The sequence below is a fragment of the Elephas maximus genome, chromosome 2 (assembly GCF_024166365.1).
Source record: "Elephas maximus indicus isolate mEleMax1 chromosome 2, mEleMax1 primary haplotype, whole genome shotgun sequence".
In the NCBI taxonomy this organism is placed as follows: Eukaryota; Metazoa; Chordata; class Mammalia; order Proboscidea; family Elephantidae; genus Elephas; species Elephas maximus.
In genome coordinates this window covers 228,048,072-228,075,262 of record NC_064820.1, presented here as the reverse complement: position 1 = coordinate 228,075,262, position 27,191 = coordinate 228,048,072, and the positions used below count along the sequence as shown (strand labels likewise).

The window sequence follows — 27,191 nt, the reverse complement described above, 5'->3', positions numbered from 1 at the left end:
GTGCGCGCCGCGCCCCAGTTCCGCCGGCCGCCGGGAGGGGGAGGTGTCGGCGACCACCGGCTCCCGGGCACGGGGGCCGGCCGGGCGGGGCGGGGGACGCGGGAGGGGCGGCGGGCGGGGGCGGCATTCGGGGCCGATGGGGACGGGGTCGGCGGGGCCGGGGGCTGGGGTGGAGGCACGGAGAATCCGGGGGACGGGGCAGGGGCGCTGACAAGGTCGGGGGTCGGGGGAGACGGGGACCAGCCAGGGGCACCTGGCAGGGTGCGGGCAGGGGCGAGGGGCGAGCGCCCGGACCGAGCCGGACTCTGCGCAGACCCCTATCTCCCTGCGGGGACCCCTGCGGGCACAGGTGTCTCCGGCCTGAGTCCCCCGCTCGCTTTGGGGGTCTCTCTCCGGGGGTCTCCGCCGGGGAGGGGGTGTCGCGGTGGCAAACGTGCCGGGAGCGGCGGCCCTGCGCCCAGGATGGCGTTGCAGCCCCGCGTGCGCGCCTGGTGACATTCGTGCGCTTGGCCCGGGGCCGGCCGCACTGTGCTGACATTTGACCCCGGAGGACGTGTCCCCGCACGTGTCCCCGCCTGCAGAGCCGTCGACGTCCGGGTCACTGACCGCTGTCCAGCTGGACCCCCTGCCGCGCAGCCGCAGAGTCGCCCCCTGGACACCTGGCACGTGGCTGACCTCGGTATGGCCACGGGTCGCCTCCACCTGGCCGGCTGCACCGCACACCTCGGTGTTGGAGCTGGGCGGTCCTGGGCTCGGGCAGGCTTCATTTAGAAGCTAATTAAAATACCAGGTGTTGTTACTGTGGGTCGTGCCTTATTTTAAGCTTCCTGGAATTATTTCAGAAAATACTCGACAAAAAAATGAATAAATAAAATCCCCTGTCCTGTCCTGGGGACCCTGGTGGCCTAGTGGTTAAGAGCTACGGCTGCTTACCAAAAGGTCAGCAGTTCGAATCCAGCAGGTGTTCCTTGGAAACTCTATGGGGGCAGTTCTACTCTGTCCTTAGGGTCGCTATGAGTCGGAAGTCAGAATGGACTCAATGGCAACAGCTTGGGTTTTTTGGGTTTTGACCTGTCCTCCTCCTAATTCCTTTACCCTTGGGGGGGACGTTATGGTTTGCAATGTTTATGGAAATTTCATATGTGTAAACCCTTTGACCCTGCATTCCCGCTTCTGGTACTTTATCCCACACGTAAATTCCCCCTGGTACCTAAAGATGTGTGTCCAAGGATGTTCTGACTTACAGCATCACCTATAACTACAAAAAAAACCTGAAAGCAACCAGAAGAGACCTGGTTAAATAAACTCCAGAAAGTTCATTTAATAATATTTTTAATTTAAAACATTTTTTAAACTTTCAATGTGATTCTATATGCTGATGTGATATGATCTCCAAAATCTATTAATTGTAAAAAGAGAAAACCCAGAGCCATGTGTATACAATGATCCCTAGTCTGTATTTAAAAAATATATATACATAAAAAAAATTTTTTTGTGTGTATGTTGTCATGTTAGGTGCTATCGAGTCGATTGAGTCATAATGACCCTCTGTATAACAGAACGGAACACTGCCTGGTCGTAGCCCATCCTCACAATCATTGCTACGCTTGAGCCCATTATTGCAGCCACTGTGTCAATCCATCTTGTTGAAGGTCTTCCTTTTTTTCTGCTGTACATGTATATATGCATATACATACCCAGAAATTTTCTGGAAGGATGAGTCTAATGGCCAGGCAGGAGTAAGAACACTTACGTCTTATTGTATGCAGTTTGGTACTGTTTAAATTTATCATATGCATACATTTCATAATTAAGCTTTAAAAACAAAAATGCATCTCATTTAGCCATCCAGTGATCCCTCATAAGTTACTTTGAGCTTTTAGATAAGCACAAAAGACTGTCTTGATGTAAGCTTCATCAATATAAATTAATCTTTATTGATTTACAATCTGTAATCTTTCAGACCTGAGCTGGGCAGGAACTGACCTCTGGAGACCTCGGCTGAAGGTGAGAACTGAGTAAACACGGCGTAAGGCAGACTTGAGGGTTTATGGTGAACTTGGCCATTAGCCAAACCAAAGAGTATATATAGGCACGTGCTCAGATTGGCCAGGAGTGTTATGCTAACATTTATTGAGGGTTTATTGTACTTGTGGATTATCTTACTTCTCGAAACAAAGCCATGAGGGAGAGACTGTGCCATCCCATTTTACGTTTAAGGAAACTGAGGCACAACAAAGCTCCGTGTCTTCCCCACGGCACACAGCTCTGGGCCCTGACCCTGCCCCATGCAATAGCTTTTGATGTGACCCCAGGAATGGTGTCCTTTCCTTATTCTGTAGCTTTCTGGTGAAATTTTGATCCCTGGCTTCTTTAATTAAACATGAGGCAATAAAAAGAAAAAAAGGAAAGTTCTCATCAAGAGTAGTATTTGTCACAGCTTGGTAAAGAGAAGGAGTTTCTGTAGTGAATGAAGAGAAGAAAGCAAAGTGGGACCTGAATACCTACAGGCTAGGCCTGGGAGAGGTCCCTCTGTTCCTTATTTCCTCTAATTCTGGGAACAAACTCGCTGGTATCCCATTTCACCAGTGGGTAAACCAAGCCCAAGAGGGGCCCCCTGGTCAGCACACAGCCAGGGCACAGCAGCCTGGAAGCCAGAAGGATCTTTCCAGCTTGAGTGTCTCACATTGGCGAACTCTACAGATCCAGCCCAACAGAAGCTCAGGTGCATGGTGGGATCCTGAGGTTCTAAGTAGGTCAGAGGAGAGTACGGCCAGTGAGTGGCCACAGGGAAGGCTTTCCAGAGGAGCTGGACTCAGCATCAGTCGCTGTGAATGCTTGGGGACCTGAGAGCCCAGGCTTGCCGCGAGCCTGTGACCTTGCACAAGGACGTTACCCATCTAAGTCTTGATTTCCTTTTCTGTAAAACATGGAGGTCCTCACCCAGAATTTCCTGATCCCCAAGAGTATGCCAAGGGAGCCATGGGCTGTGGGCACAAACTCAGGCAAACCTGACATTTATCCCAGAAAATGATGTAAAAATTCACCAAAACTATTAAGACCGACAACTTTGCTGGAAATGTATTAACTTGGTATGTTGACACTAACCTCAAACTGATAGATGTCATATGTTTTTGATTAATGTAGTATAGGAAAACAGTTATAACAAAGGCCATTTTTTTTAGGAGGCAAATTATTTTAAACATAAGCTTCTATTGTTGTTGTTGTTGTTGTTAGTTGCCATCAAGTCAACTCCAAGTCACAGCGACCTTACATACAACAGAAAGAAACATTATCTGGTTCTTTGCCATCTCTGTGCTCACTGGCGTGTTTAAGCCCATTGTACAGCTATTGCGTCAGTCCATCTCAAGGAAGGTTTCCCTCATTTTCATTGACCCTCTACTTTACCAAACATGGGGTCCGTTTCCGGCAATTGGTCTTTCTGTGTCCAGAGTAAGTGAGCCGAAGTCCCACCATCCTCCCTTCTAAGGAGCATTCTGATTGTATTTACCCTAAGACTGATTTGTTAAGCTTCTAAAACCAAAAAATCTGTTGCCATTGAGTGGATTCCAACTCATAGCAACCCCATAGGACAGAGTAGAACTGCCCCATAGAGTTTACAAGGCTGTAATCTTTACAGAATCAGTCTGCCACATCTTTATCCCACGGAGCAGCTGGTAGGTTCAAACTATCAACCTTTCAGCTAGCAGCTGAGTAATTAAATCACTGAGCCACCAGGGCTCCTATTAAGCTCCTTCCAGGCAAAAATTATAAAAGGGGTTTTCATGGTGGAGAGATGGGAAACCCCAGACACACTAAGATCCCATTCACCGAAACGATTCTGAGAACTGATTCCAGTCCGGTGCTGAGCCTGACTTGAGTGTTGGCACCCACTGGATGCCAGGAGGTTAGCTGAGGAGACAGGAGAGACTCACAGAGGTAGAGCCTGGACAAAGGAGCCTGGACTAACCACATGGAAGTCAGGGTCAGGAGAGTGAGGACAGACCTCAGCACACACCATGGCGTGGGACCCTGTGCATGCAGGGTAAGACACCAACACCCCGCATTTGGGTCTAGGCTCCCCCAGATCCCCATGCTAGCTGTAGGAGGCCAGGTCCCAGGTCCCCTGCTCTGCAGAGTGAGGTAACAGTAACTTAGCAACGGCATTATGTGGTGGTGGGGACGGTGGGCCTTGGAGGCCCTCGGTGCAGGGCCGGGCCCAAATGTGAGCCACGGGGGGACTGCCACCATCATCCTCTTAGGGACTGTCACACAGGTAGAGTCCAGGGGTGGGGGCAGCAAGGCCAGATGGCTAGTTTGGGGAATGCCGCCAGACATCCTGGCCAAGAGGCAGAGACAGGGAGACCAGGACAAGGCTACTGGGGCACAGGTCAAGGCCAAGCTCCCCAGTAAATCATATAACTCCTATATAACCTTCTTTTCCTTTAATTACTACTTCGTCCTCAAAAAAGTTATTGCTATAGGTTCACAGATACTAATTACCACAGCATTGTAGCTAAAACACCAGAAAATTTGACAAAATCAGCAACTGTACAAAAACACCAGCAGCAACAAAAACAACAGTGTGTGCCTGTAGCGAGTGCAGACGAAACCAGGTGATTCGAAGCGTCACTGTCGTTGGGTGATAATGACAGCTCTGACCTGAGGACATTAACCCACCCAAACCAAAGAAGGTTCAAAAAGTAAATTAGCATAGACTTTTAGCTTTACAGGTATATTGATATGTGTACACTGGGCTTAGGAAAAATGTTTTCATTGTTATAACTAACTACAGAGATATTTTTATAGACAGTCATTTCGATGTCATCCCCTCTGACAGCGTGACCTGGTGTGGCCCACACCCCCCACCAATCCCCCTAATGATGCTACTTCTGGAACTACCAACGTTTGGCTAGCAACGGAGCACTTCCACTGCTTGCACCACCTAGGGACTCCAGGGACTCCTCTCCCCACCCTCCCTACCCCAACACAGGGACCTTCAGAAGGGACCTTCCTTCCCCTCTGCTCAGAAATGCAGGGTTGAGACCTTTTAACCAGGACCCTCGGAGGGTCTGCCTCCCCCACTCTGCAAAGGAAAGCGGGAGTGTTTGTGCACAGCACGTTTTTCTGAACTGAATTTGGCAAAGGAGTTCAAGGCTCCCCATTGAGTTAGGAGCCACTGCCCTGGGCAGGTGTCTGTTCACAGGGTTTCCCTTTTAGGAACTTACAGTAACCGTGAAATCCAAAAGAAAGGCTCTCCCTCCCCGGCCTTGCCTCCCACCTCAGCCCACTTCCCCCACCGTACACACACACACAACTTGCAGGCAAAATCTCTTCATTTGCCCCCCTCCTTTTTTTTTTGCAACAAATATATTTTTAAATTTTGTTCTTCAGAGTTAAGAAAAACATGTATGCTGTGTCTAAGTATCTATCTGTTCAGATGTGGCATTTTTAATGCACATAAGAGAATTATAACCCATCTCAGAGACTCAATGTGTCATCAAATTCCTGAGAAATAGGAAAAGGGGTTATTCAAAGTACTAGTTTTTGTTTTTATTGTGTTTTAGGTGACAGTTTGCACAGCAAATTAGATTCCTACTCAAGAATTCATACACAAATGGTCTGTGACATTGGTTACAACCCCTACAACGTGTCGGCATTCTTATCTCACCATTCCCACCCCCATTTCCATCCCTCCACTTTCCTTGCCCCTCCTTGCCTTCTCGTCTTTGCCATCGTGTAAATGTTGGCCATTCGGTCTCATATAGTTGATTGTTTATAAGGAGCTCATTCCTCACAGGTGGTTTTGTTTATTTTTTAGGCTAATCTATTATTCGGCTAAAAGGTGACCTCCAAGAGTGGCTTCAGTTTCAGGTTGTGTTTTAGGGGGATAGTCTCGGGGGTTCCTGTAGTCTCTATCAGCACAGTAAGTCTGGCCTTTATTAATTTGAGTTTTGTTCTACGCTTTTCTCCCTTTCTAACCAGGACCTTCTATCGTGTCCCTGGTCAGGACGGTCGGCCGTGGTAGCCGAGCACTATCTAGATCTTCTGGTCTCAGGCTAGAGGAGGTTATGGTTCTTGTGTGCCATTAGTCCTGTGGACTAATTTCTTCCTTGAGTCTTTGGTTTCCTTTATTCTCCTTTGCTCCAGGCTGGAAGAGACCAATAGTTGTATCTTAGATGGCTGTGCGCAAGCTTTTAAGACCCTAGATGCTACTCACCAAACTAGGATGTAGAACATTGTCTTTATGAACTAAGTTATGCCAAGTGACCTAGTTGTCTCATAAGACTATGGTTCTGATCCTTTAAAACCAGTAAATCAATCCCATGAGGTATTTGAGTATGTCTAGGAAATATCCATAACTATGCCCCCTATGGAAACCCTGGTGGTGTAGCGGTTAAGTGCTATGGCTGCTAACCAAAGGGTCGGCAGTTTGAATCCACCAGGCACTCCTTGGAAATTCTGTGGCGCAGTTCTACTCTGTCCTATAGGGTCGCTATGAGTCGGAATCGACTCGACGGCACTGGGTTTGGTTTTGATTTGGTTATGCCCCCTATGTGCTTTATTGTATATACAGATGTATATGCAGCACCTACAAACATGTGCATACATATGCCCACAAATATACCTCCACATGCATACGCATACACTCCCATACGCCCTCCCACACCCATATAGATACGTATCTACCTATGTGACCATTCACACATTTTTGGTTATTACTGTTGTTGCAGGACTGTATACGTTACACCATTTTCCATAGTTGTCCTTTATTCTTGCGTACCTCTCGGTGTCTTTATTTACCTTAGTCAGGTTGTGGTGACTTCCCCCATGTTACATATTGCCTTTCCCATCACCAGAATGAACACGTGTCTTAGTGATTCCATCCCCTCTAATGATGCCGCTGCTGGAACTACCAACGTTTGGCTAGCAACGGAGCACTTCCACTGCTTGCACCACCTAGGGACTCCAGGGATTCCTCTCCCCATCCTCCCCAGCCTCCCCACCCCTCCCATCCCTGGTAACCATCAAAGAACATTGCCTTCTATGCATAAACGTATTTTTGACTTTTTATAAAAGTGGTATCATACAATATTTGTCCTTTCGTGTTTGACTTATTTCACTCAGCATGATGTCCTCCAGATTCCTCCACGTTATGTTTCACTGACTCACATTATTCTTCATTGTCGTGTAGTATTCCCTTGGTTGTATATGCCACAATCTGTTTATCTGCTCACCCATTGGTGGGCACTTAGCTTGTTTCCAACTTTTTGCTATTGTGCATAATGCAATGAAAAAAGGTGTGCATACATCTGTTCGTGTCACTGCTCTTATATCTAGGAATGGGACTGCTGGACCTTAGGTATCTCTAGTTCTAGTTTTCTGAGGCAGTGCCATACCGTTTTCCATAGTGGTTGTACCATTTTACGATACCACCAGCAGTGAGTGTATAAGAGTTTCAATCTCCCCACAACCTCTTCAGCATTTGTTGTTTCCTGGTTTGTTTTTTTTTTTTTTTTTTTTTGATCATTGCCGTTTTTTGCAGGGCTGAGATGGTATCTCATTGTAGTTTTGATTTGCATCTCTCTAATGGGTTTTTTTTTTTTTTTTTTAATGGGTTAGAGGAAACCCTGGTGGCGTAGTGGTTAAGTGCTATGGCTGCTAACCAAAGATCAGAATTTCAAATCCACCAAGCGCTGTTTGGAAACTCTATGGGGCAGTTCTACTCTGCCACATAAGGTCGTTACGAGTTGGAATTGACTCAATGGCAATGGGTTTGGTTTGGTTTTTTTGGAATGGCTGATGATTACAAGCATCTCTTCATGTGTTTGTTAGCTGCCTGAATGTCCTCTTTGATGATCAATGTATAATTTAAGGAAATGCCTCCAGTAAAAACAAACTGCTTGAGTTAGTATAAAAGGTTCTGAGGGGAATTTTCTTGATATCTTTTCTGGAAGGAGAAGAAATGCCTTAGGCTAGCGATTTAGGCATAGGCCTAAGATCACATCATGATTTTACTGGGAATAAAATATTCTAAAAATGCAAATACTCAGAATAACAAAGTAGAGTAGCTTCTGAAATAAGCACACTTGGACCACACCGTTCTTGCCCTGGGCCACTGGGAAGGAACTGTTTTACATAGGATCAAAGACATTAAAAAAAAAAAAAAAACCTCCATGTTCCTTCTTGGGAACACTTAGGAAGGAAGGAACTGTAAGGTCTTTCTCTTCAATTTCAGTTCTCATCTGCTTCATCTCCGAATGTCATTGGTCACGGTCATTATACTAAAAATAAAAAATTTAGAAAACCAGACTGGCTGTCGTGGAGTTGCCTCCGACCCCAGAAGACCCCAGGGGTGTCAGAGTAGAACTGCGCCCCACAGTCTCCAGTGGCAGAAGTTGACTGCTAGGCCTTTCTTCGGAGGTGCCCTTTGGTGGGCTTGAACTTCCAACCTTCCCGTTAGCAGCCTAGTGCATTAACTATTTGGACCACCCAGGGACTTCATACTGAAAATAAACCGTCCTTGAGCACCTGGACGGACTGTAGACGGGACTGGGTACCTGTGAAGTAAAGCCTTTTAGGTTCCTCCTCTCATGGGGCTCCTTAGTGCTTGAGGAGCTGACCCTTGGTGCTCCCTGCATTTGTGAGCTAAGTGCAGCCAGGCAGTGAAGCAAAGTTCTGTTATCACAAGGCCCATCTCCTCCGGATACAGAACTGGGGGTGAGGGGCTGTTATTGATTAAAGTCTGTCCCCCAAAATATGTGTTGAATTCCTGACCTTTGTACCTGTGGATGTGATCCTGTTCAGAAATAGGGGTTGTCTTTTGTTACGTTAATGAGGTCACACCACGATAGGGTGCATCCCAAACCTAATCCCTGCTGAGTTATAAAGAGACCAGAATAGACACAGACACACACAAGCTAAGGGACCAGAGAACACCTGGGGCTGACAACAGGAAGGAATCCACACAGCTGAGACCCTGATTTGGACTGTTAGCCTCCAGAAGTGTGAACTGTTCTTTAAAGCCACCCACTTCTGTATTTTGGGTACAGCAGCATAAGGAGACTAAGACAGGGGCTGCTGTCATCCTTGGAGGAAGCTGTGAATTTGTGGTCATATTGGAAGATGGCCAGGTAGATCATCAGGGACATGTGGCCATGTGACCATGTTGCCCTCCTGAGTCTCTGTTCCCTATAAGGTCAAAAGGTGGTGATGGGAGCCTCTGGCCTGACTACAAGGTCTCTGGGGAGATAAAATGAGTTCACACAGTGAAATGCAGTTTTGGAGGTTTCTTTTTAAGTTGCCCCTAGTGTCTCCTTAAGGAGCTCTGGTGGCGCAATGGTTAAGCACTCGGCTGCTAAAAGAAAGGTCAGGGGTTCAAACTCACCAGCTGCTGCACGGGTTAAAGACCTGGTAATCTGCTCCTGTAAAGATTTCAGCCTAGGAAATCCTATGGAGAAGTTTTACTCAGTCCTATAGGGTCATTATAAGTCAGAGTCAACACAATGGCACACAACAATAACAACAACAAGTGTCTCATTGATAGGTCCCTGGGTGGTGCCAAAGGTTTGTACTCTACAACTAATCAAAAAGGTTGTCAGCCCAAACCCATCCCACAGAGCCACAGAAAAGATGTCTGGTGATCTGCTTCCGTAGAGTACAGCCAAGAAAATGGCTATGGAGCTGTTTTACTTTGTAACACATGGAGTTGCCTTGAGTTGGAATTGATTTGATAGGAACACGTTTTTGGTCTGAGTAGCTCATTGACGTTGTCAAGGATTTAATTCTACTCGGATCAACAATCTGTGCCCATGGTGCCAGCAGTCAAGAAATCAAATGACACATTGCATTGAGCAAATCTCTGCAAAAGACCTCTTGAAAGTTCTAAAAAGCAAAGATATCACTTTGATGACTAAGGTGAGCCTGACCCAAGCCATGGTCTCTTCAATTGCTTCATATGCATGCGAAAGCTGGACAATGAAAAAGGAAGACAGAAGAAGGCTTGACTCATTTGAACTGTAGTGTTGGTGAAGAATATCAAATATACCATGGACTGCCAGAAGAATAAATTCAGTCTTAGAAGAAATACAACCAGAATGCTTTTTAGTTGCTAAGATTGGTGAGACTCTGGCTTGCTGACTTTGGGCATGTCATCAGGAAAGACCAATTGCTAGAAAAGGACATCGTGTTTGGTAAAGTAGAGGATCGGTGAAAACGAGAGAAACCCTCCATGAGATGTGTCAAAAGAAAATGAGTCCATAATAAAATTAATCTTTTAAAGATGAGGTTTATTAGGACAGAAGATTCTCGAATCAGGCAGCACCAAACCACCTGTTTTCTACAGGTACTCCACCAAATACTAGCAGTGATTGCCTTTTGATTGGCAAAACTCAGAAGCAAAGAAGCTTATATCCGATTGGCTTATACAATTTACTTTGGAGTGCTGTCAGGATTCCGTTGGTCAATGAGAGTGGCCTGATTTACAGGAAAGCTAGGCTTACGTTTCAGTAAAGACAAGCCTTGGGGACGTTTCCCAGTTGATCACCAATGCCTCTGTTTTGATTTTTTGTCAACCACGTGACTCCATTTTGATTTCCTTTAACAGATAAACTGACACAATAGCAACAACAATGGACAAACATACTAAGATCATGAAGACGGCGCAGAAGCGAGCAACATTTCATTCTGTTATCCATTGGGTCACCATGAATCAGAGCTGACTCGAAGGCAACTGTCATGGATTGAATTATATCCCCCCAAAAATGTGTGTATCAATTTGGCTGGGCCATGAATCCCAGTTTTGTTTGATTGTCCTCCATTTTGTGATTGTAATTTTATGTTAAAGAGGGCTAGGGGTGGGATTGTAACACCCTTATTAAGGTCACATCCCTGATCCAATGTAAAGGGAGTTTCCCTGGAATGTGGTCTGCACCACCTTTTATCTTACAAGACGTAAAAGGAAAGGGAAGCAAACAGAGAAGGGGGACATCATACCACCAAGAAAGCAGTGCTGGAAGCAGAGCGCGTCCTTTGGACCTGAGTTTCCTGTGCTGACATGCTCCCAGACCAAGGGAAGACTGATGACGAGGACCTTCCTCCAGAGCTGACAGACAGAGAAAGGCTTCCTCTGGAGCCAGCGCCCTGGATTTGGTCTTCTAGCCTACTGGACTGTGAGAAAATAAACTTAACTTTGTTAAAGCCATCCACTTGTGGTACTTGTGTTATAGAAGGAGTAGATAACCAAGACGCAACTAACAACCACAACAGTATCTCACCCACAGGCCACCTCCTGGAGGCTTTTCCGACACACCCCTTATCTCTCACCACATCTCACGGTCCTGACTCCTATCACGCTCTGAAGCAACCTATGGGCTGTTTTCTGTTTATCATCCCTCTACCCTGCAAACCCACCATGGGCCCAAGAACAGGCGCTACAGGGGACCAGCACCCTCAGACCACACACCGAGCAGCACTGGCTCCTGGAGGGCTCCTTCATCGTCTGTGCACATCCTTCACGCACAGACCCACGTTTACCGTTGGAGGCACTGCAGCCTAATGAATTTGCAGGGACCTCTGGAAACCCTGGTGGTACAGTGGTTAAGTGCTACGGCTGCTAACCAAAAGGTCAGCAGTTCAAATCCACCAAGTGCTCCTTAGAAACTGTATGGGGCAGTTCTACTCTGTCCTATAGGGTGAGTTGGAATTGACTTAATGGCAACAGAGGTAGGAGCTGAGATCTGGGGAACAGGTGTTTCCTTTATTTTGTTTATGCGTATGCTCCTTTGTTTTTTGCAATAAACATGTACTATTTATGTAACAATGGAAGTCACTTGAAAGTAATGTATGTTGTATAAATACAAAGATGCCAGGAAGAGAGGAGACACAATTCTAGCTGCCCGTCCGTGAAAACAGCAGTGGGCTCCCACATGATGAAGAGATAGACATGCTAGTTGGTCAGGTCAATTAGAGGCTCCACTCATTACTCTTTTCCCCTCCCCATTCAGTGCAGCTGGGACCCACTGGTTTCCTGCCACCTCCAGGGAACCGAATCTACGGAAGGGAATTTGGAACCTGGTAGAGAGAGATGACAAGGACACAAATAACTATAACTTAAGTACAAGGGCATCCCCTGAGCACTGTCCATGGACTTCCCTGGGAGTGAGGGGTCTGCAACAGAAAGCTTCCACCCATCACCAACCAGACAAATCAGAATGAAGGCCAAGAAGCACAGTAATGACAACAACAATGACAAGGGCCAACCTTTGCTGAGGGCTCTCCATGGACCAGGCCGTGTGCTAAATGCTTTCCACTCAATGTTCACAACAACACTACAAGGTAGGGATTAATAGTATTCCCAGTTTTCAGGTGAGGAAACTGAGGCACAGAGTAGTTGCCTGAGGTCACACAGCCAGTAAGTATGAAGGCCAGGTTAGTTTGGCTGGAAAGCTTATTTTCTCAACCACTTGTGAATAACTTTTGGAGTCCCTGGGTGGTCCAAACCATTAACGTCCTTGGCTGCTAACCGCAAGTTTGGTGGTTTGAGTCCACCCAGAGGCACCTGGGAAGACAGACCTGGTGGTCTGCTTAAGAAAAATTAGCCACGGACAACCTTATGGAGCACAGTTCTACTCTACCCACACGGGGTCACCGTGAGTCGAAGTCGACTGTACAGCAACAGGGTTTTGTGAATAATTTGAATAAAAGTGAGGTGGGACAGCAAGCACTCAGTCAAGGTGCCAGAAGAAACTTCCCCGCCATTGGGGCTGGCCAGCCAGGGAGCGACACAGCCCACAGCCCCGCCTTGCTTGTCCGGAGGGTTCAGGCAGAAAGCGCTGCTTGGGAGGGAGAGCAGCAGAAACCCCCAGCAAGTGGGAGGTCGGCCTGGACGATCTCAAAGCGCCTCACAGTCCCGTGGCTCCCCGACCGCCGCCTCCTGGTCCCTGAGCAGGCCGCCTACGTGGAACGCGGTGCCTGTTCTCACTCCACCCTGCCTTTCCCAGGGAGCTGCACACTTCTGGCCCTTCCGCAGCTCCCCATGCTATGGCCAAATCCAGCCAGGATGCCAGTTTCGCAGCTCATGACCTTGGCATGCTACCTGACCTCTGGAGGAACGCATTCCTCAAAAGTAAAATGAGAACCAAAAGCCCTACCCTAGCCTGCAGAGCTGCAGTGAGGATAAAACGAGAACAAACGTGGGACGTCCAGCAAGAGTCCTTCACACAAGCTCCGCCAGACAAACCAAACCCGGTTGCCATTCAGTCGGTTCCAACTCACAGCAACCCCACGTGTGTCAGGGTGGAATAGTTCTCCGTGGGGTGTTCAATGGCTGATTTTTCAGAAGTAGATCAACAGACCTTTCTTCCAAGTGCCTTTGCATAGACTAGAACCTCTGACCTTTTGTTTAGCAGCTGAGTGTGTTAACCATTTGTGCTACGCTGTGCCGGCTCTCTTCTGCCACGGCCTGGTCAGTAAGCTGGCCATGGGCTCATTGGCCTCAAGGCCCCTAGCCACTACGAGAATGGAAGCAGACTGTGTTGCAAAGGAAACCCCCTCCTTGGAGGGCAAGCAAGATTCTAACCCAAATGGAAACAACACGAAACCCAGAGAGTCCGCAATCTGTCATCTAACTCTGTTAATAAAATCACAGTCACGCTGGTGAAAGCCAAGCCATATGATGGCAGGTCCGGCAACAGTTTGTTTTGTAACCTGTATAACGGAGAGGAAGGAGCCTAGTGACACAGTGGTTAAGGGCTCGGCTGCTAACTGAAAGGTAGGGTGTTCAAACCCACCAGCTGCTGCAAGGGAGAAGGATGTGGCAGCCTGCTTCTGTAAAGATTACAGCCTTGGAAACCCTACGGAGCAGTTCTACTCTATCCTATAGGGTCTCTGTACATGAGAATCGACTCGACAGCAATGTGTTTGGTTCTGGTCTTTTATAAAGGAGGGGTGACGGCTTAAATGAAATGTCTGCCCTGGTGAAGGTGAGGTTTGGCTGTGTAAGGTTTCTCTCTGGCCCAGAGAACACCAAACCTTCCCATGACTGGCAGCAGAGCCTCCTCCATCACTCTGGCACTTGTCTGGGGTGCCCAGCTGGCTCCTGCTCAGGAGTTGCCCCTATCTGCCTCTTCCCCTGCATCCAGTTCACATGACTGGGCTTTAGTCTTGGTTTTGGCCATTATTAGTCGATAAAACAAGAGCTAGTTCTGGTGGAGTGTTTATTGAGTGAGTGCCTATAAAGTGTCTACTCCCAGTCCAATTGGCTGGCCCCCTGAACCCTACCTTGCCCTTCCTTGCAGTGCCTGCTCCCAGGGCCCTGGGCCTTGGCCCCACTCCTCCAGCCGTTGACAGAGGTCCTACCCCTACTCTGACCAAAGCCTCTGTACCCGAGACCTTGGCATCGACCTGCCACCTCAAAGCCCCTTGCTTCCCTGTCCCCATCAGACATCTTGGCTGGGAAAAGTAACCCATCAATTTCTTTTGAGGAAAAAAGGGAGAAGCAAGCAAAGGAGACATAGGAGCCAAGCAAGAAGAGCCAGGAGCGTGCATCCTTTGGGCCCAGGGTCCCTGCACTGAGAAGCTCCTAGACCAGAGGAAGACTGATGACAAGGATTTTCCCCCAGAGCTGACAGAGAGAAAGCCTTCCCCTGGAGCTGGCACCCTGAATTTGGACGTCTAGCCTCCTAAACTGTGAGACAATAAATTTCTCTTTGTTGAAGCCATCTGCTTGAGGTATTTGTTTTAGCAGCACCAGATAAATAAGACACCCTCTAACTGTGAATACGTCTGTGAGTTCTGAGCGGCCCGTTGCAACAAATTATCAAACGCAGCAGAGAAGTAGAGAGTGCCGTGGATGGACGGCTGGTGTCAGAGTTGGTAGAAAGGTTGGAGAGAGGAGCTATGTTTGACTTCTACCTCAAAGGAATCAGCTTTGGGTCGATGCTGGTGCTGGCTGTCTCTCTTCCCCTTATGAAGTTATACAAGGAGGTCTGACGCCACTAAGTCATTTTTACAACTCTTACAAAAAAAAAAAAAAACCTCAGAATTTAAGTGTCTTCCATCAGGACTCCAGACCACACCTAACAGGGTACGTAAAGTAATGAAGTGACTCCAGGGTGGGGGCTGGCCAGGCCAGAAAGACCTGTGGTGTAACACCTTGTGGTCATCTGGTGATATCGACCGACCTCAGGAGAGAGGGGCAGAGTCTGCATTACGCAATGAGGCCCCGATAAAAACTCTGGATACTGATCTCCCTGAGCTTCCTGGCCAATGAAAGACACCAGCGAGGGGGAGGGTAGTGCATTCCTTCTGGGGACACGGAAGCCAAAACAAGGATCTAACTCAGAGCAACAGTGTGGTATTCCTGTTACGGTAGCCCTAGGAGACTCAGACGTCGTCCAGTCTTGTCCCTAAATTGGACTCTGCTGGCCTCGATGATAGTCACAATGGCAGCAGTAGCTACTGTGTACTGAGCACGTATTATGTCCTGGCATCTGCTAAATCCTTGCCCTGGGGGGTGCCTTTAACCCACACAACCCCAGGAGGGTGGTAACACTATCCTCATTTTACAGATGACGACAATTAGACTTCCAGAGGCTGCCCAGTGTATCCCTGGTCACGCAACTAAGACACAGATTGGAAGCTTCACCTCAAGTTCACACGTTTTGATGTAGGAGGACATAAAAGGTGAAGGAAACGTCTCTACTCTGAGTCAAACCATCGGGATGAAGGCTTTGGGCGGACACCAGTAGATTTTTTTTTTTTTTAATTCTCTTTTTAATAAATTTTCTGACTTTTTTCAAGGCATATTTTACATATCATACAATTGACCCATTTTGAGCGTACAGTGTTAAATAATTTGTAACAAATTTACTCACTTGGACACCCCCACCATTCTCAGTTGTAGCACAGATTCAGTAAGATCCGTGAGCCCATTCACTGTTAATCCCGTTTCTCCCCAGCCCCTGGCATCTCATTTCTTTTCTGTCTCCATAGATTTGAATTTTCTGTACATTTTATATACATTATAGTTTGATTTTTGCAACAGTCACACACATCCAAAATTTTAGGATCAGCTACATGTAGGAGGGAAACCCTGGTGGCATAGTGGTTAAGTGCTACAGCTGCTAACCAAAGGGTCAGCAGTTCAAATCTGCCAGGCACTCCTTGGAAACTCTATGGGGCAGTTCTACTCTGTTCTGTAGTGTTGCCATGAGTTGGAATCAACTTGACGGCAATGGATTTGGTTAGGTTTACATGTAGGAGCACCATCTCTCCCCCATTCTTATTTTTTCTGGGCTTCGATATGGGTTGAGTTGTGTCCCCCCGCCCCCCCCAAAAAAAAGATATGGTAAAGTCATAACCCCAGTACCTGTGAACGTGACCTTGTTTGGAAATAGCGTCTTTGCAGATGGGATCAGTTAGGTTCACATGAGGTCATCCTGGAGTAGGGTGGGTCCTAATCCCATCTGAGCAACTCCTTATAAAGTTAAAGCTGCCTGAGAGAAGCCATGAGACCTGGCCAGCCAGCCCTGCTGGGGAAGGAAGGGGAGACAGTCAGAGCTAGCGGAGGCTGCGCTCTGTGCCTACTGTCTGCATGGCCTGCTCAACTTCCCCCAGGCCTGAAAAGCGTGAAGACGAAGCCATGGCCCTGGGCCCACCGCAAGCTTTGTTTTGAAGGCAGTGATATAGAGGCTTTTGGGTCTACATTTGGGCCATGAGGAGCATGAGTCCAAAAGCCTCAGGTATGTCCTGAACACGTCCATGTGGCTGAGCTGGACCCCTGGGGGCGACGGCATTCTGCAGACCCCACCCCTGCTTTTCCCCCCAAATAGAGTGGCTTGTAGCTCCATTCCTGGTTCCATGGCCAGACCCCAGAATAAAACCTAAGCCTACCACAGAGAAGGACAATCACTCGTTCTGATCATTCTGAGTGATATCACCTCCTTGAACTTTATCTAAAGACAAGCTCTCACTGGGCTGATAATTCTCCCCAAGAACATCAAATCTTCTGAATTTGCTATGACAACTGCTGAGAAAGGAGACTGATAAGGGCCTGGTGACCACAGCCAGCAGCTTGCACAGCCTGCCTTGAGAGGGACCAGAGTTAAGTTGCAGCCCCTGACCCTTTACATTTCTAATAAAAAGTGCACGGTGATTATGATGTCACCACCCCGACCCCTCCATGCCCTTCTTCCTGCTTCATTTCTGTTGTTGGGGGCAACCAGGCCATTTTCCACGCATAGCAACCCCATGCGACAGAGTAGAGCTGCCCCACAGGGTGTCTTTGGCTGTAATCTTTACCAGAGCCGATTGCCAGGTCCTTTTCTTCCGAGGAGCCATTGGGTGGGTTCAAACCACCAGCCTTCCAGTCACCAGCCAAGCACTTAGCCATACGCACCACCAGCCCATATTGTCCTCCCTGCTTCATCCATTTCAGCAATGCAGCATCTGTGCACACTGCTGCTGAATTTATCATTCTAAGAAGGCCCAGTCAGACCCTCGAGCTCAAAAACCTCCATTAATCCCACAGTAAACCCCAAGCTGGTACCCAAGACCTTCCTTCCTCCATTCCTGCCTCCAGTTCTGCCTCCATTCCCGCCTCCATTCCTGCCTGTGTTGGTTCCCAGAGAACAGAAGCTGAGGCGGGGCTGAGCACAGTGTTGATTGACTCGTGATCCCACAAAATGTGTGATGAAGACCTAACCCCTTACCTATGACCCAGTTTAGAAAAAAAGGGTTTTTTTTGTCATGTTAATGAGGCCACACCAGAGTAGGGAGGGACCTAAATCTAATCCATTCTGCGTTATAAAAAGACCAGAAGAGACACAGAGACACACATGGGGCCGGGGGAAGACAGGCAATGTATGAGGATTGTCTGCAAACTCAGGAACGCTGAAGATTGCTGGCAGCTACTCCCACTGCCATTGATGCACTCCTGGGAAACCCTATGGGGCAGTTCTACTCTGTCCTATAGCATCTCTATGAGTCAGAATCAACTCAATGGCAACGGGTTTGAACTATGAGACAATAAGCTGTATTCACATACTTTTGTGGTTACATGGTGGGGAGAGAGGGAGGGTGGGAGAGGGTTATTTACTGATTAGTTAGTAGATAAGAACTACTTTAGGTGAAGGGAAGGACAATACTCAATACACGGAAGGTCAGCTCAACTGGACTGGACCAAAAGCAGTTTCTGGGATAAACTGAATGCTTCAAAGGTCAGTGGAGCAAGGGCAGGGGTTTGGGGACTGTGCTTAAGGGGACTTCTAAGACAATTGGCAAAATAATTCTATTATGAAAACATTCTGCATCCTACTTTGAAATGTGGCATCTGGGGTCTTAAATGCTAACAAGTGGCCATCTAAGATGCATCAATTGGTCTCAACCCACCTGGATCAAAGGAGAATGAAGAACACCAAGGTCACACGATAACTATGAGCCCAAGAGACAGAAAGGGCCACATGAACCAGAGACTTACATCATCCTGAGACCAGAAGAACTAGATGGTGCCAGCCACAACCGATGACTGCCCTGACAGGGAGCACGACAGAGAACCCCTGAGGGAGCAGGAGAACAGTGGGATGCAGACCCCAAATTCTCATAAAAAGACCAGACTTAATGGTCTGAGACTAGAGGAATCCCAGAGGTCATGGTCCCCAAACCTTCTGTTGGCCCAGGACAGGAACCATTCCCGAAGACAACTCATCAGACATGGATTGGACTGGACAATGGGTTGGAGAGAGATGCTGACAAAGAATGAGCTACTTGTATCAGGTGGACACTCGAGACTGTGTTGGCTTCTCCTGTCTGGAGGGGAGATAGGAGGGTAGAGAGGGTTAGAAACTGGCAAAATTGTCACAAAAGGACAGACTGGAAGGAGGTAGCGGGCTGACTCATTAGGGGGAGAATAAGAGGGAGTATGGAGTAAGGTGTATAAAAGCTTATATGTGACAGACTGACTTGATTTGTAAACTTTCACTTAAAGCACAATAAAAATTATTTTTAAAAAAAAAGTTGTGTTCATTATAGCCACCTACTTGTGGTATTTGGAAACCCTGGTGGCATAGTAGTTAAGTTCTACGGCTGACAAACAAAGGGTCGGCAGTTCGAATCCGCCAGGCGCTCCTTGGAAACTCAATGGGACAGTTCTACTCCGTCCTATAGGGTTGCTATGAGTCAGAATCGACTCAAGGGCACTGCGTTTGGTGTGGTATTTTATGTTATGGCAACACTAGCAAACTCAGACACAAAGAAAGGAGCCTCTGGGTCTACCCAGAGCCTGGTGAAGGAGCTACCTTCGGGAGTCCTGCAGGTTAGCTAGGTTGTAAGTGGTCCAACCAGGAAGGGAGGGAACCAATTGCCTTCTCCTGGGCAGGGGCAGTGAGAGGGCCGTGCAAAGGCCTTGGGCTCACACACATGATGTCGCCCAATCCACCGCCCATTTGTAGGGGCTGAGGGCTATGACATAGGGGCTGGATCCTACCCTACGTTCCACATTTCTATCCACAGGTACTGATTGTAGAGAAACATATTGCCCTGGGGGAAGAAAACCAACAAAAATGAGCAGAAAGACTCCTTGGAAGCCATAGTCCTGATTCTGTACTGAGAAACAGTTTTAATTCTCCTGAAATTCAGATTTCTGGGGTCCATGGAGTTGGGGTAACTCACTGTTATGGATTGAATTGTGTCCTCCCAAAATGTGTGTCAACTTGGATAGGCCATGATTCCCAGTATTGTGTGGTTGTCCACAATTTTGTGATCTGATGCCATTACCCTATGTGTTGTAAATCCTAACCTCTGTGATATTAATGAGGATTAGAGGCAGCTATGTTAAGGAAGCAGGACTCAATCTACAGGATTAGGTTATATTTTGTGTCAATCTCCTCTGAGATATAAAAAAGAAAATGGAGCAGAGAAGAGAGGGACCTCATACCACCAAAAAAGAAGAGCCAGGAGTGGAGCGCATCCTTTTGACCTGAGATTCCTGCGCTGAAAAGCTCCTAGACCAGGTGAAGATTGATGACAAAGACCTTCCCCCAGAACCAACACAGACAGAAAGCCTTCCTCGGGAGCTGACGCCCTGAATTTGGACTCAGGCCTCCTAGTCTGTGAGAGAATAAATTTGTTTGTTAAAGCCATCCACTTGTGGCATTTCTGTTATAGTGGCACTAGATACCTAAGATACTCACCAAGGCCATCACCCATTAGATGTCCTTTTGAAACTTGAGCCTTGAAGAAACTGGTTTCTAAAAGTCACCTTTGAGTCAAAAGATGGGCTAGAAAACTAGTAAGACTGTTTTGCCTTGGGCATTGTGCTCTTTTGAAGAATTCACTCAGTTTTGGGGAACAAGATTCCAAAAGTCCGACTAGAGCTATGTTTTAGGGTAAATCAGTAATTATTTTAACTGTTGTTCAAGACAATGCTGTATGAAATCCTTCCTAACCACAAATTGTTTATCAGTTCCATTCCAACCCTTTTTCCATGGCAATGCCAATGAGATTGGGTTTAAGAGTCTTTAGAGGTTCTTTCTATCTTCAGAACATTTTTGACTCTAGTTGAAATGTTACCCCGATTTGCAAATGGTATATTCAATAAACTTTTGATCAATTTCTATTATTGACTTAATATGATTTGTTTTTTAACAGTAGGAATTGTGAAAATGGACCTCTGGAACACTGCCCTAAGTGAAAGTAAAAAGCAGGTGAGGAAATGACGTCTTCCTTTCCGTGTCCTTTCTGCCTAAACTCTCCGTGATAGAATACATTCTGTAACTTAAGGAGTCAATGAATACAAAGTTGCATTTTTATCCCACCTACTTCCTGAAGAAAGATTCCTGTTTCTTTTCATTCATCTACACTGTAGTGGACTATTTTCTGCTTAAAATCACCTGCAGCTTTAGACAGCACCACTCAGCTGGGCCAGCTTTGGGGTGGGGGTGGACACAGAAGGGGTAACCGCAACGGGTCTCCCTCCTCCTCTCCTGTAGAAATGTGGCACACTCAACTCTATAATGTGGAGGTGTCTTGGTGCTAGCCAACCTTTCACATCTGTCGGTGACTTCCAGTGACAGGTGAAGAAGTACCTGCAGGGCCTCGTGACCACAGAGACTGATCTTCTAGGGAGGGAGCGACTCTCTGCTTTGCCCCTTGTCTGCTGGCCCAGGCCACCACCTAGGGAGCAATCTAGATTCAGCCTCCTGCTGAAAGATCCCTCGGAGCTCAGTGATCCACCCTCTGTCAGGACAAGGATTCATTAATTAACATGTGTAGACATGTGCACCTGGTCACTCCTTCTTCCATGCTCCCCTGCACCGGCCCTCAACATCCTTGAAGTATCTGTCCTTCCACGTCAAGTGCCTTCCTCTCTCCTGGTCTTCAGGGACACCCTGTCCTCCCACTCTCCATAAAATTGACCTTTCCTACCTCCATCAAAAGACTCCTCCCTACTCAGCCATAAAGATAAATGAAGTCCTGATACATGTCACAACATGGATAAACTTTGAAAACATTATGCGGAGTAAAATCAGTCAGTCACAAAGGAACAAATAATTTCTGATCCCACTTTTATGAAATATCTAGAATAGACAAGTGTATAGCCACCAAAGTTTATTATTGGTTATCGGGGGTGGCTGGAAGGGAAGGAGAAAGGAAGACACAACGCTTAGGGGACAGAAGATGTCTCTTCTGACATCCATTCTCGACTTCTCTTTCTTTCCTGTCTTTTTAACGACCTCAGGGTTTCTTCATGTATGATGCCCTTGATGTCATTCCACAACTCGTCTGGTCTTTGGTCATTAGTGTTCAGCATATCATCTATTCTGGAGGTGGTCTCTAAATTCAGGTGGGATATACTCAACATCGTACTTTGGCTCTTGTCGAATTATTCTAATTTTCTCCAGTTTCAACCTGAACTTGCATATAAGCAATTGATGGTCTGTTTTGCAGTCAGCCCCTGGCTGTGACTGATGATATTGAGAGGTCCACAAGTATAGTCGCTGTTTATGTTGGTGAAAAAAGGTGTTTGCAGTGAAGTCATTGGTCCTGCGAAGTTCTACCATGTGCTCTCTGGCATTGTTTGTATCACCAAGGCCATATTTCCCAACTACTGATCCTTCTTTGTTTCCAACCTTCACATTCCAATCTCCAGTAATCATCACTGCATCCTGATTGCATGTTCGGTCAATTTCAGACTGCAGAAGTTGATAAAAACCTTCAATTTCCTCATCTTGGCCATAGTGGTTAGTACGTAAATTTGAATAACAATAGTATTATGCATGGATATTATCCTATCGCTGACAGCGTTGTACTTCAGGATAGATCTTGAAATGTTCTTTTTGACGATGACTGTAACACCATTCCTCTTCAAGTTGTCATTCCTGGCATAGCAGACCACATGATTGTTCAATACAAAATGGCCAATACCGGTCCATTTCAGCTCACTAATGCCTAGGATATCAATGTTTATATGTTCCATTTCATTTTTGATGACTTCCAAAATAAAAACAATAAAAAAGGCTCTGCCCACTAGATTGGGAGGGAGCCAATACCCACTCTATTGTCATTACTGGGCGGTGGTCCAACCCCAGTCCATTGCTCACTGCACACATACTTACTGTGATGGTTAAGATTGTGTGTCAGCCTGGTTGGGTCATGACTCTCAGTGTTTATATATGATCACTACCATGCTGGGATCTCCTGTAAGCAGCCAATCAGTCAGGGGAGAGTTTCCTTGGAGGTGTGGATTGCGTCCAAATAGAAACAGACGTTCTGGCTTTTCGCTTGCTCTGGATCCTGCAGTTGCCTCCTGTTCATCTGACCTCCCGTACTCGAGACTTGAGCTATCAGCTTATCTGGCCAATCTTGGGATTCAACGACCTTCACAGCCTGTGAGCAGAGCCCCGCTCTCCAACCTACTGATTCTGGGTTTGCCAGCCCCTGCTGCTACATGAATCAGGAGAAGCCTTGCTGTATTGCCTGCCAGTTCAGGGATTTGTTGATATTCACAGCCTGTGAGCAAGAACCCTGCTTTCTGACCTGCCGATCTTGGCTAGCCCCTGCAGCCACGTGAGTCGGGAGAAGCCTTTATCCTAATCCACGGACTTGGAACATTCCAGCCTCTACAGCTGCGTGACCTGTTTCTTTGATATAAATCTCTCTGTATATATATTTACACACTTCACTGGTTTTGCTGCTCTAGAGAACCCAGCCTAAGACACTTCCTGAGCACTTTTGGAGCACTTATAGAGAGCTGGACCCTGAGCTAAAGCTCCTTGAGGTCAAGGCTGGATTTTCTGCATTTTGGGCCATAACTGCCAGCTCCCTCAGGCCCTGTTTTGGGATGGACAGAGGGACAGGATTCAGCCCTACAAGTTTTCATTTTCCTAGTCCTGTGATCCTTACTCTGTGACCTAATGATTATCAAAAGACTCAAAAATGCTCTCCCCAGTGGTGTCTGGGGTCTTAAACGCTAGCAAGCGGCCATCTAAGATGCAGCAACTGGTCTCAACCCACCTGGAGCAAGGGAGAATGAAGAACACCAAGGACACAAGGTAATTATGAGCCCAAGAGGCAGAAAGACCACATAAAGCAGAGACATTAGCCTGTGACCAGAAGAACTAGATGGTGCCCGGCTAAAACTGATGACTGTCCTGACAGGGAACACAATAGAGAACCCCTGAGGGAGCAGGAAAGCAGTGAGATGCAGACCCCAAATTCTCGTAATGAGACCAGACTTAACGGTCTGACTGAGACTAGAAGGACCCCGGAGGAGGTTATGGTCCCCAGGCCCTCTGTTAGCCCAAAACAGGAACCATTCCCAAAGCCAACTCTTCAATCAGGGACTGGATTGGGCTACAGAATAGACAATGATACTGGTGAAGAATGAGCTTCTTGGATCAAGTAGACACATGAGACTATGTTGGCATCTCCTGTCTGAAGTGGAGATGAGAGGGTAGAGGGAGTCAGAAGGTGGCTGAATGGACACGAAAAGAGAGCGTGAAGGAGTGTACCATCTCATTAGGGGGAGGGCCATTAGGAATACATAGCAACGGATTTACAAGTTTTTGTATGACAGTCCGACTTGATTTGTAAACTTTCACTTAAAGCACAATAAAAATTTTTTTAGAAATGCTCTCCCCAGCTCAGACTTAACCTTTGCATGGTTAAAAATTGTGAAAAATGTGGATCACTGGGAAGATGACATAGTGGATTCTGCCATCACCTGCCCAGGTACTCAGCAGATTTACTTTTACTGGATACTCCCTTCTTTGCATGTGTTACAACTTACTGCAAATTAATAGAGTAAATGAAATTGCTGAGGGATGTCTGAAATACCTGAGGACTATTTTCAAGCAATTTAGGGGCAATCTTCTCATAGAAATTGAAATGCTAATTATAAATAATTATTATCTATTTACTAAGATCATCAACACTATTATACTAGTCTGAGCTTCTGTTTGTGTCTGAAATAAGAGAACTTCTTTCCCAGACATGGGGCCAAGGGGGTGAGTTGTTCTGGGTCTCCCCACCAAGCTGCAGTGTGATGAAGAGCCTGTGACTCAGCCCCTTACATGAACTCCAGCAGACTTTTTCCCTACATCCTCCACCCTTTCCTCCCTCCTGGCCCCAGTTAGACTGTAATGGGTATCCCTTCTGAATGTTCACCTGACATCTTCTGTAGCCTGCTTTCGCCCATCTGGGCCAGTGTCCTGGGTTTGAATCCTGATTCTGCAACTTACTAGCTGTGTGTCCTCAGGCAGGTTTCTTGACCTCTCTGTGCCTCCCTTGTCTCATCTCAAATAGGGATAATAATAGTACCTACCTGTTATGGATTGAATTGTGTTCTCCAAAAAGATATGTTGTGGTCCTAATTCGTTTACCTGTGAATGTAACCTTGTTTGGGGAAATAAGGTTTTTCTTTGCAGACCTATCAGTTAAGTTAATGAAATTATGCCTAAGTAGGGTGGGTCCTCATTCTATTCCCTTCTGAATGGTGTCTTATAAAAGAGAAGGTCAGACATGAAAACAGAGGCACACCCACAGGAGGAAGACAGCATATGAGGATCTGTCTACCAACAAAGGACACCAAGGTCTGCCACTGTGGCAACCACCAGAAGCTGGGGAACAGGCATGGAACAGTTCTTCTCTCAAAGACCCCAGAAGGAATCGACCCTGAATTCAGACTTCCTGTCTCCAGAACTGTGATGGGGTAAATTTCTTTTCTTTAACTCATAGCGACCTTATAGGACAGAGCAGAACTGCCCCATAGTGTTTCCAAGGAGCAGCTGGTGGATTCAAACAGCCAACCTTTTGGCTAGCAGCCAAGCTCCTAACCACTGCGCCACCAGGCCTTCCTCATTACTGCAGCCCTGGGAAACTAAGACACTACCTCTTAGGATTGTTGTGAAGTTCCAAGCAGAGTATGTCTCTAAGGCCGTTCACGGTGCCTGGTATATGGTGAGCGCTCGACACAATTGGCCTCTCTCCTTCCCTGCATTCCATGTAGGAAAAAAAACCCAGTCGCCTCCGAGTGGGCTCTGACCCTTGCCGACTCCATGCGTGTTGGAGTACAATTGTATTCCAGGTTTTCAGTGGCTGGTTTTTCAGAAGTAGATCTCTAGACCTTTCCTCTGAAGCACCTCTGGGTGGACTTGAACCGCCAGCCTTTCAGTTAGTAGGTGAGCATGTTAACTTTTGCACCACCCAGGGATTCCTTATTATGGAAGGTCAAGGATTATTTTATGATTAACCTTGTTTACGCTATCACATTGGCCTGCTCAACCCTATAAATCCCTGTTGCCCTCAACTCATAGCCACTCTATAGGACAGAGCAGACTGCCCCATAGGGAATAGGGTTTTCAAGGCTATAAATCTTTACGGAAGCAGGCTGCCTCATCTTCTCTCCCAAGGAGCAGCTGTTGGGTTCGAACCGCCGACCTTTCAGTTAGCAGTTGAGTATTTAACCACTGCACCACCAGGGCTCCTTACTCTATAAAGCAGTGGGTCTAAAAGGATAACCTCAGACCAGCAGCAGGAATGTCACCTGACCGTTAAAAATTCAGATTTCTGGGCCCCAGCCCAGATCTGCTGCATGGAAAACCCTGGGAGCAGTGCCCTCTGTCTGTGTTTAACAAGCCCTACAGGGGACCCTGGCGCAGCTTAAGTTTGAGAACCACGCAATAAAACCTCTGCCCTAAAAAAATATAAAATTTAATTCAACAACAACCACCCGGGTTGCAAGGCTGTGAAGAAAATGGAAGAGAAATTTCCATTTTTTCTCCTCCTATGCCAAATGCGATGATTTATTTGCTGGCTTTTACCTTCGTAACCTAGGCGGCCGTAGTCAGCCCTATACTGACTCAGAACCAACAGGATATATCGAACGACCATGAAGATGCACAGGAACAAGCAGGATTTCATTCTGTTATACATAAGGTCCCCATGAGCCAGAGCCAAGAGGATAGCAACTAACGATAAGACACACACACGCAGAGAGAGGTAATTGATTGATTGCTTGATTGACTGGTTTTAAGTAATCAGCTCATGCAGTTGTGGGGCTGGCAAGTCCAAAGTCTGTAGGGCAGGCCAGCAGGCTGAAAACTCAGGTAACAGCTGATGTTGCAGTCTTGAGTCTGAAATCCACAGAGCAGGTGGCAGGCTGGAAACTCTGAAGATCTTCAACTGACTGGATTAGGCCCACCCACAGTATCAAGAGTGATCTTCTTTACTTCGAGTCAGCTGATCGGAAAGTTAACATATCTACATTACACCTTCACAGCAACACCTAGACCAGTGCTGACCAAACAACTGAGTGCTATTGCTTAGCTGACCACATGAAATTAACCCTAACAGCCCCCAGCCAAGCCCAGTAAAACCCAGCTCTCACACTGATGTCTAGATGGAGACAAACCTGCACACTTTGTTTTATGAGTGTGCATCCCAGGATTTCTAATACGCAGACTTGAACACAGGATGGCGGTTGGACTCTCTAACCTTTGATCTAAGCCTGAGGAACAAGCTGCTTGTAGAGTCATGGCCCTTTGTGACCGTGACTGCATCACCCTTCACAGGCAGAAGGCCTGGGGTAGCAACCTGACCTCTCATCTCACCTGGCTCTCCTGTAAAAAAAAAAAAAAAGTTTTTGTTTTTGTTTTTTTTGTAAAGCAGGTAGCTTAACCACCTACCCTGCAGGG

At 46.9% G+C, this 27,191-nt stretch overlaps 1 long non-coding RNA gene across 2 annotated transcripts; it reads left to right on the top strand.

Annotated features, from left to right (window-relative positions):
• The first annotated feature begins 248 nt into the window (after nt 1–248).
• LOC126070624 (uncharacterized) lies at nt 249–11,463 on the top strand. Of its 2 annotated transcripts, XR_007516229.1 has the most exons (4): nt 249–679; nt 1,964–2,007; nt 10,607–10,765; nt 10,952–11,463. It is a non-coding gene; the product is annotated as an uncharacterized LOC126070624 (long non-coding RNA). The 2 variants fall into 2 exon arrangements; XR_007516228.1 differs by having other exon boundaries at nt 10,607–11,463.
• The last annotated feature ends 15,728 nt before the right edge of the window (nt 11,464–27,191 follow it).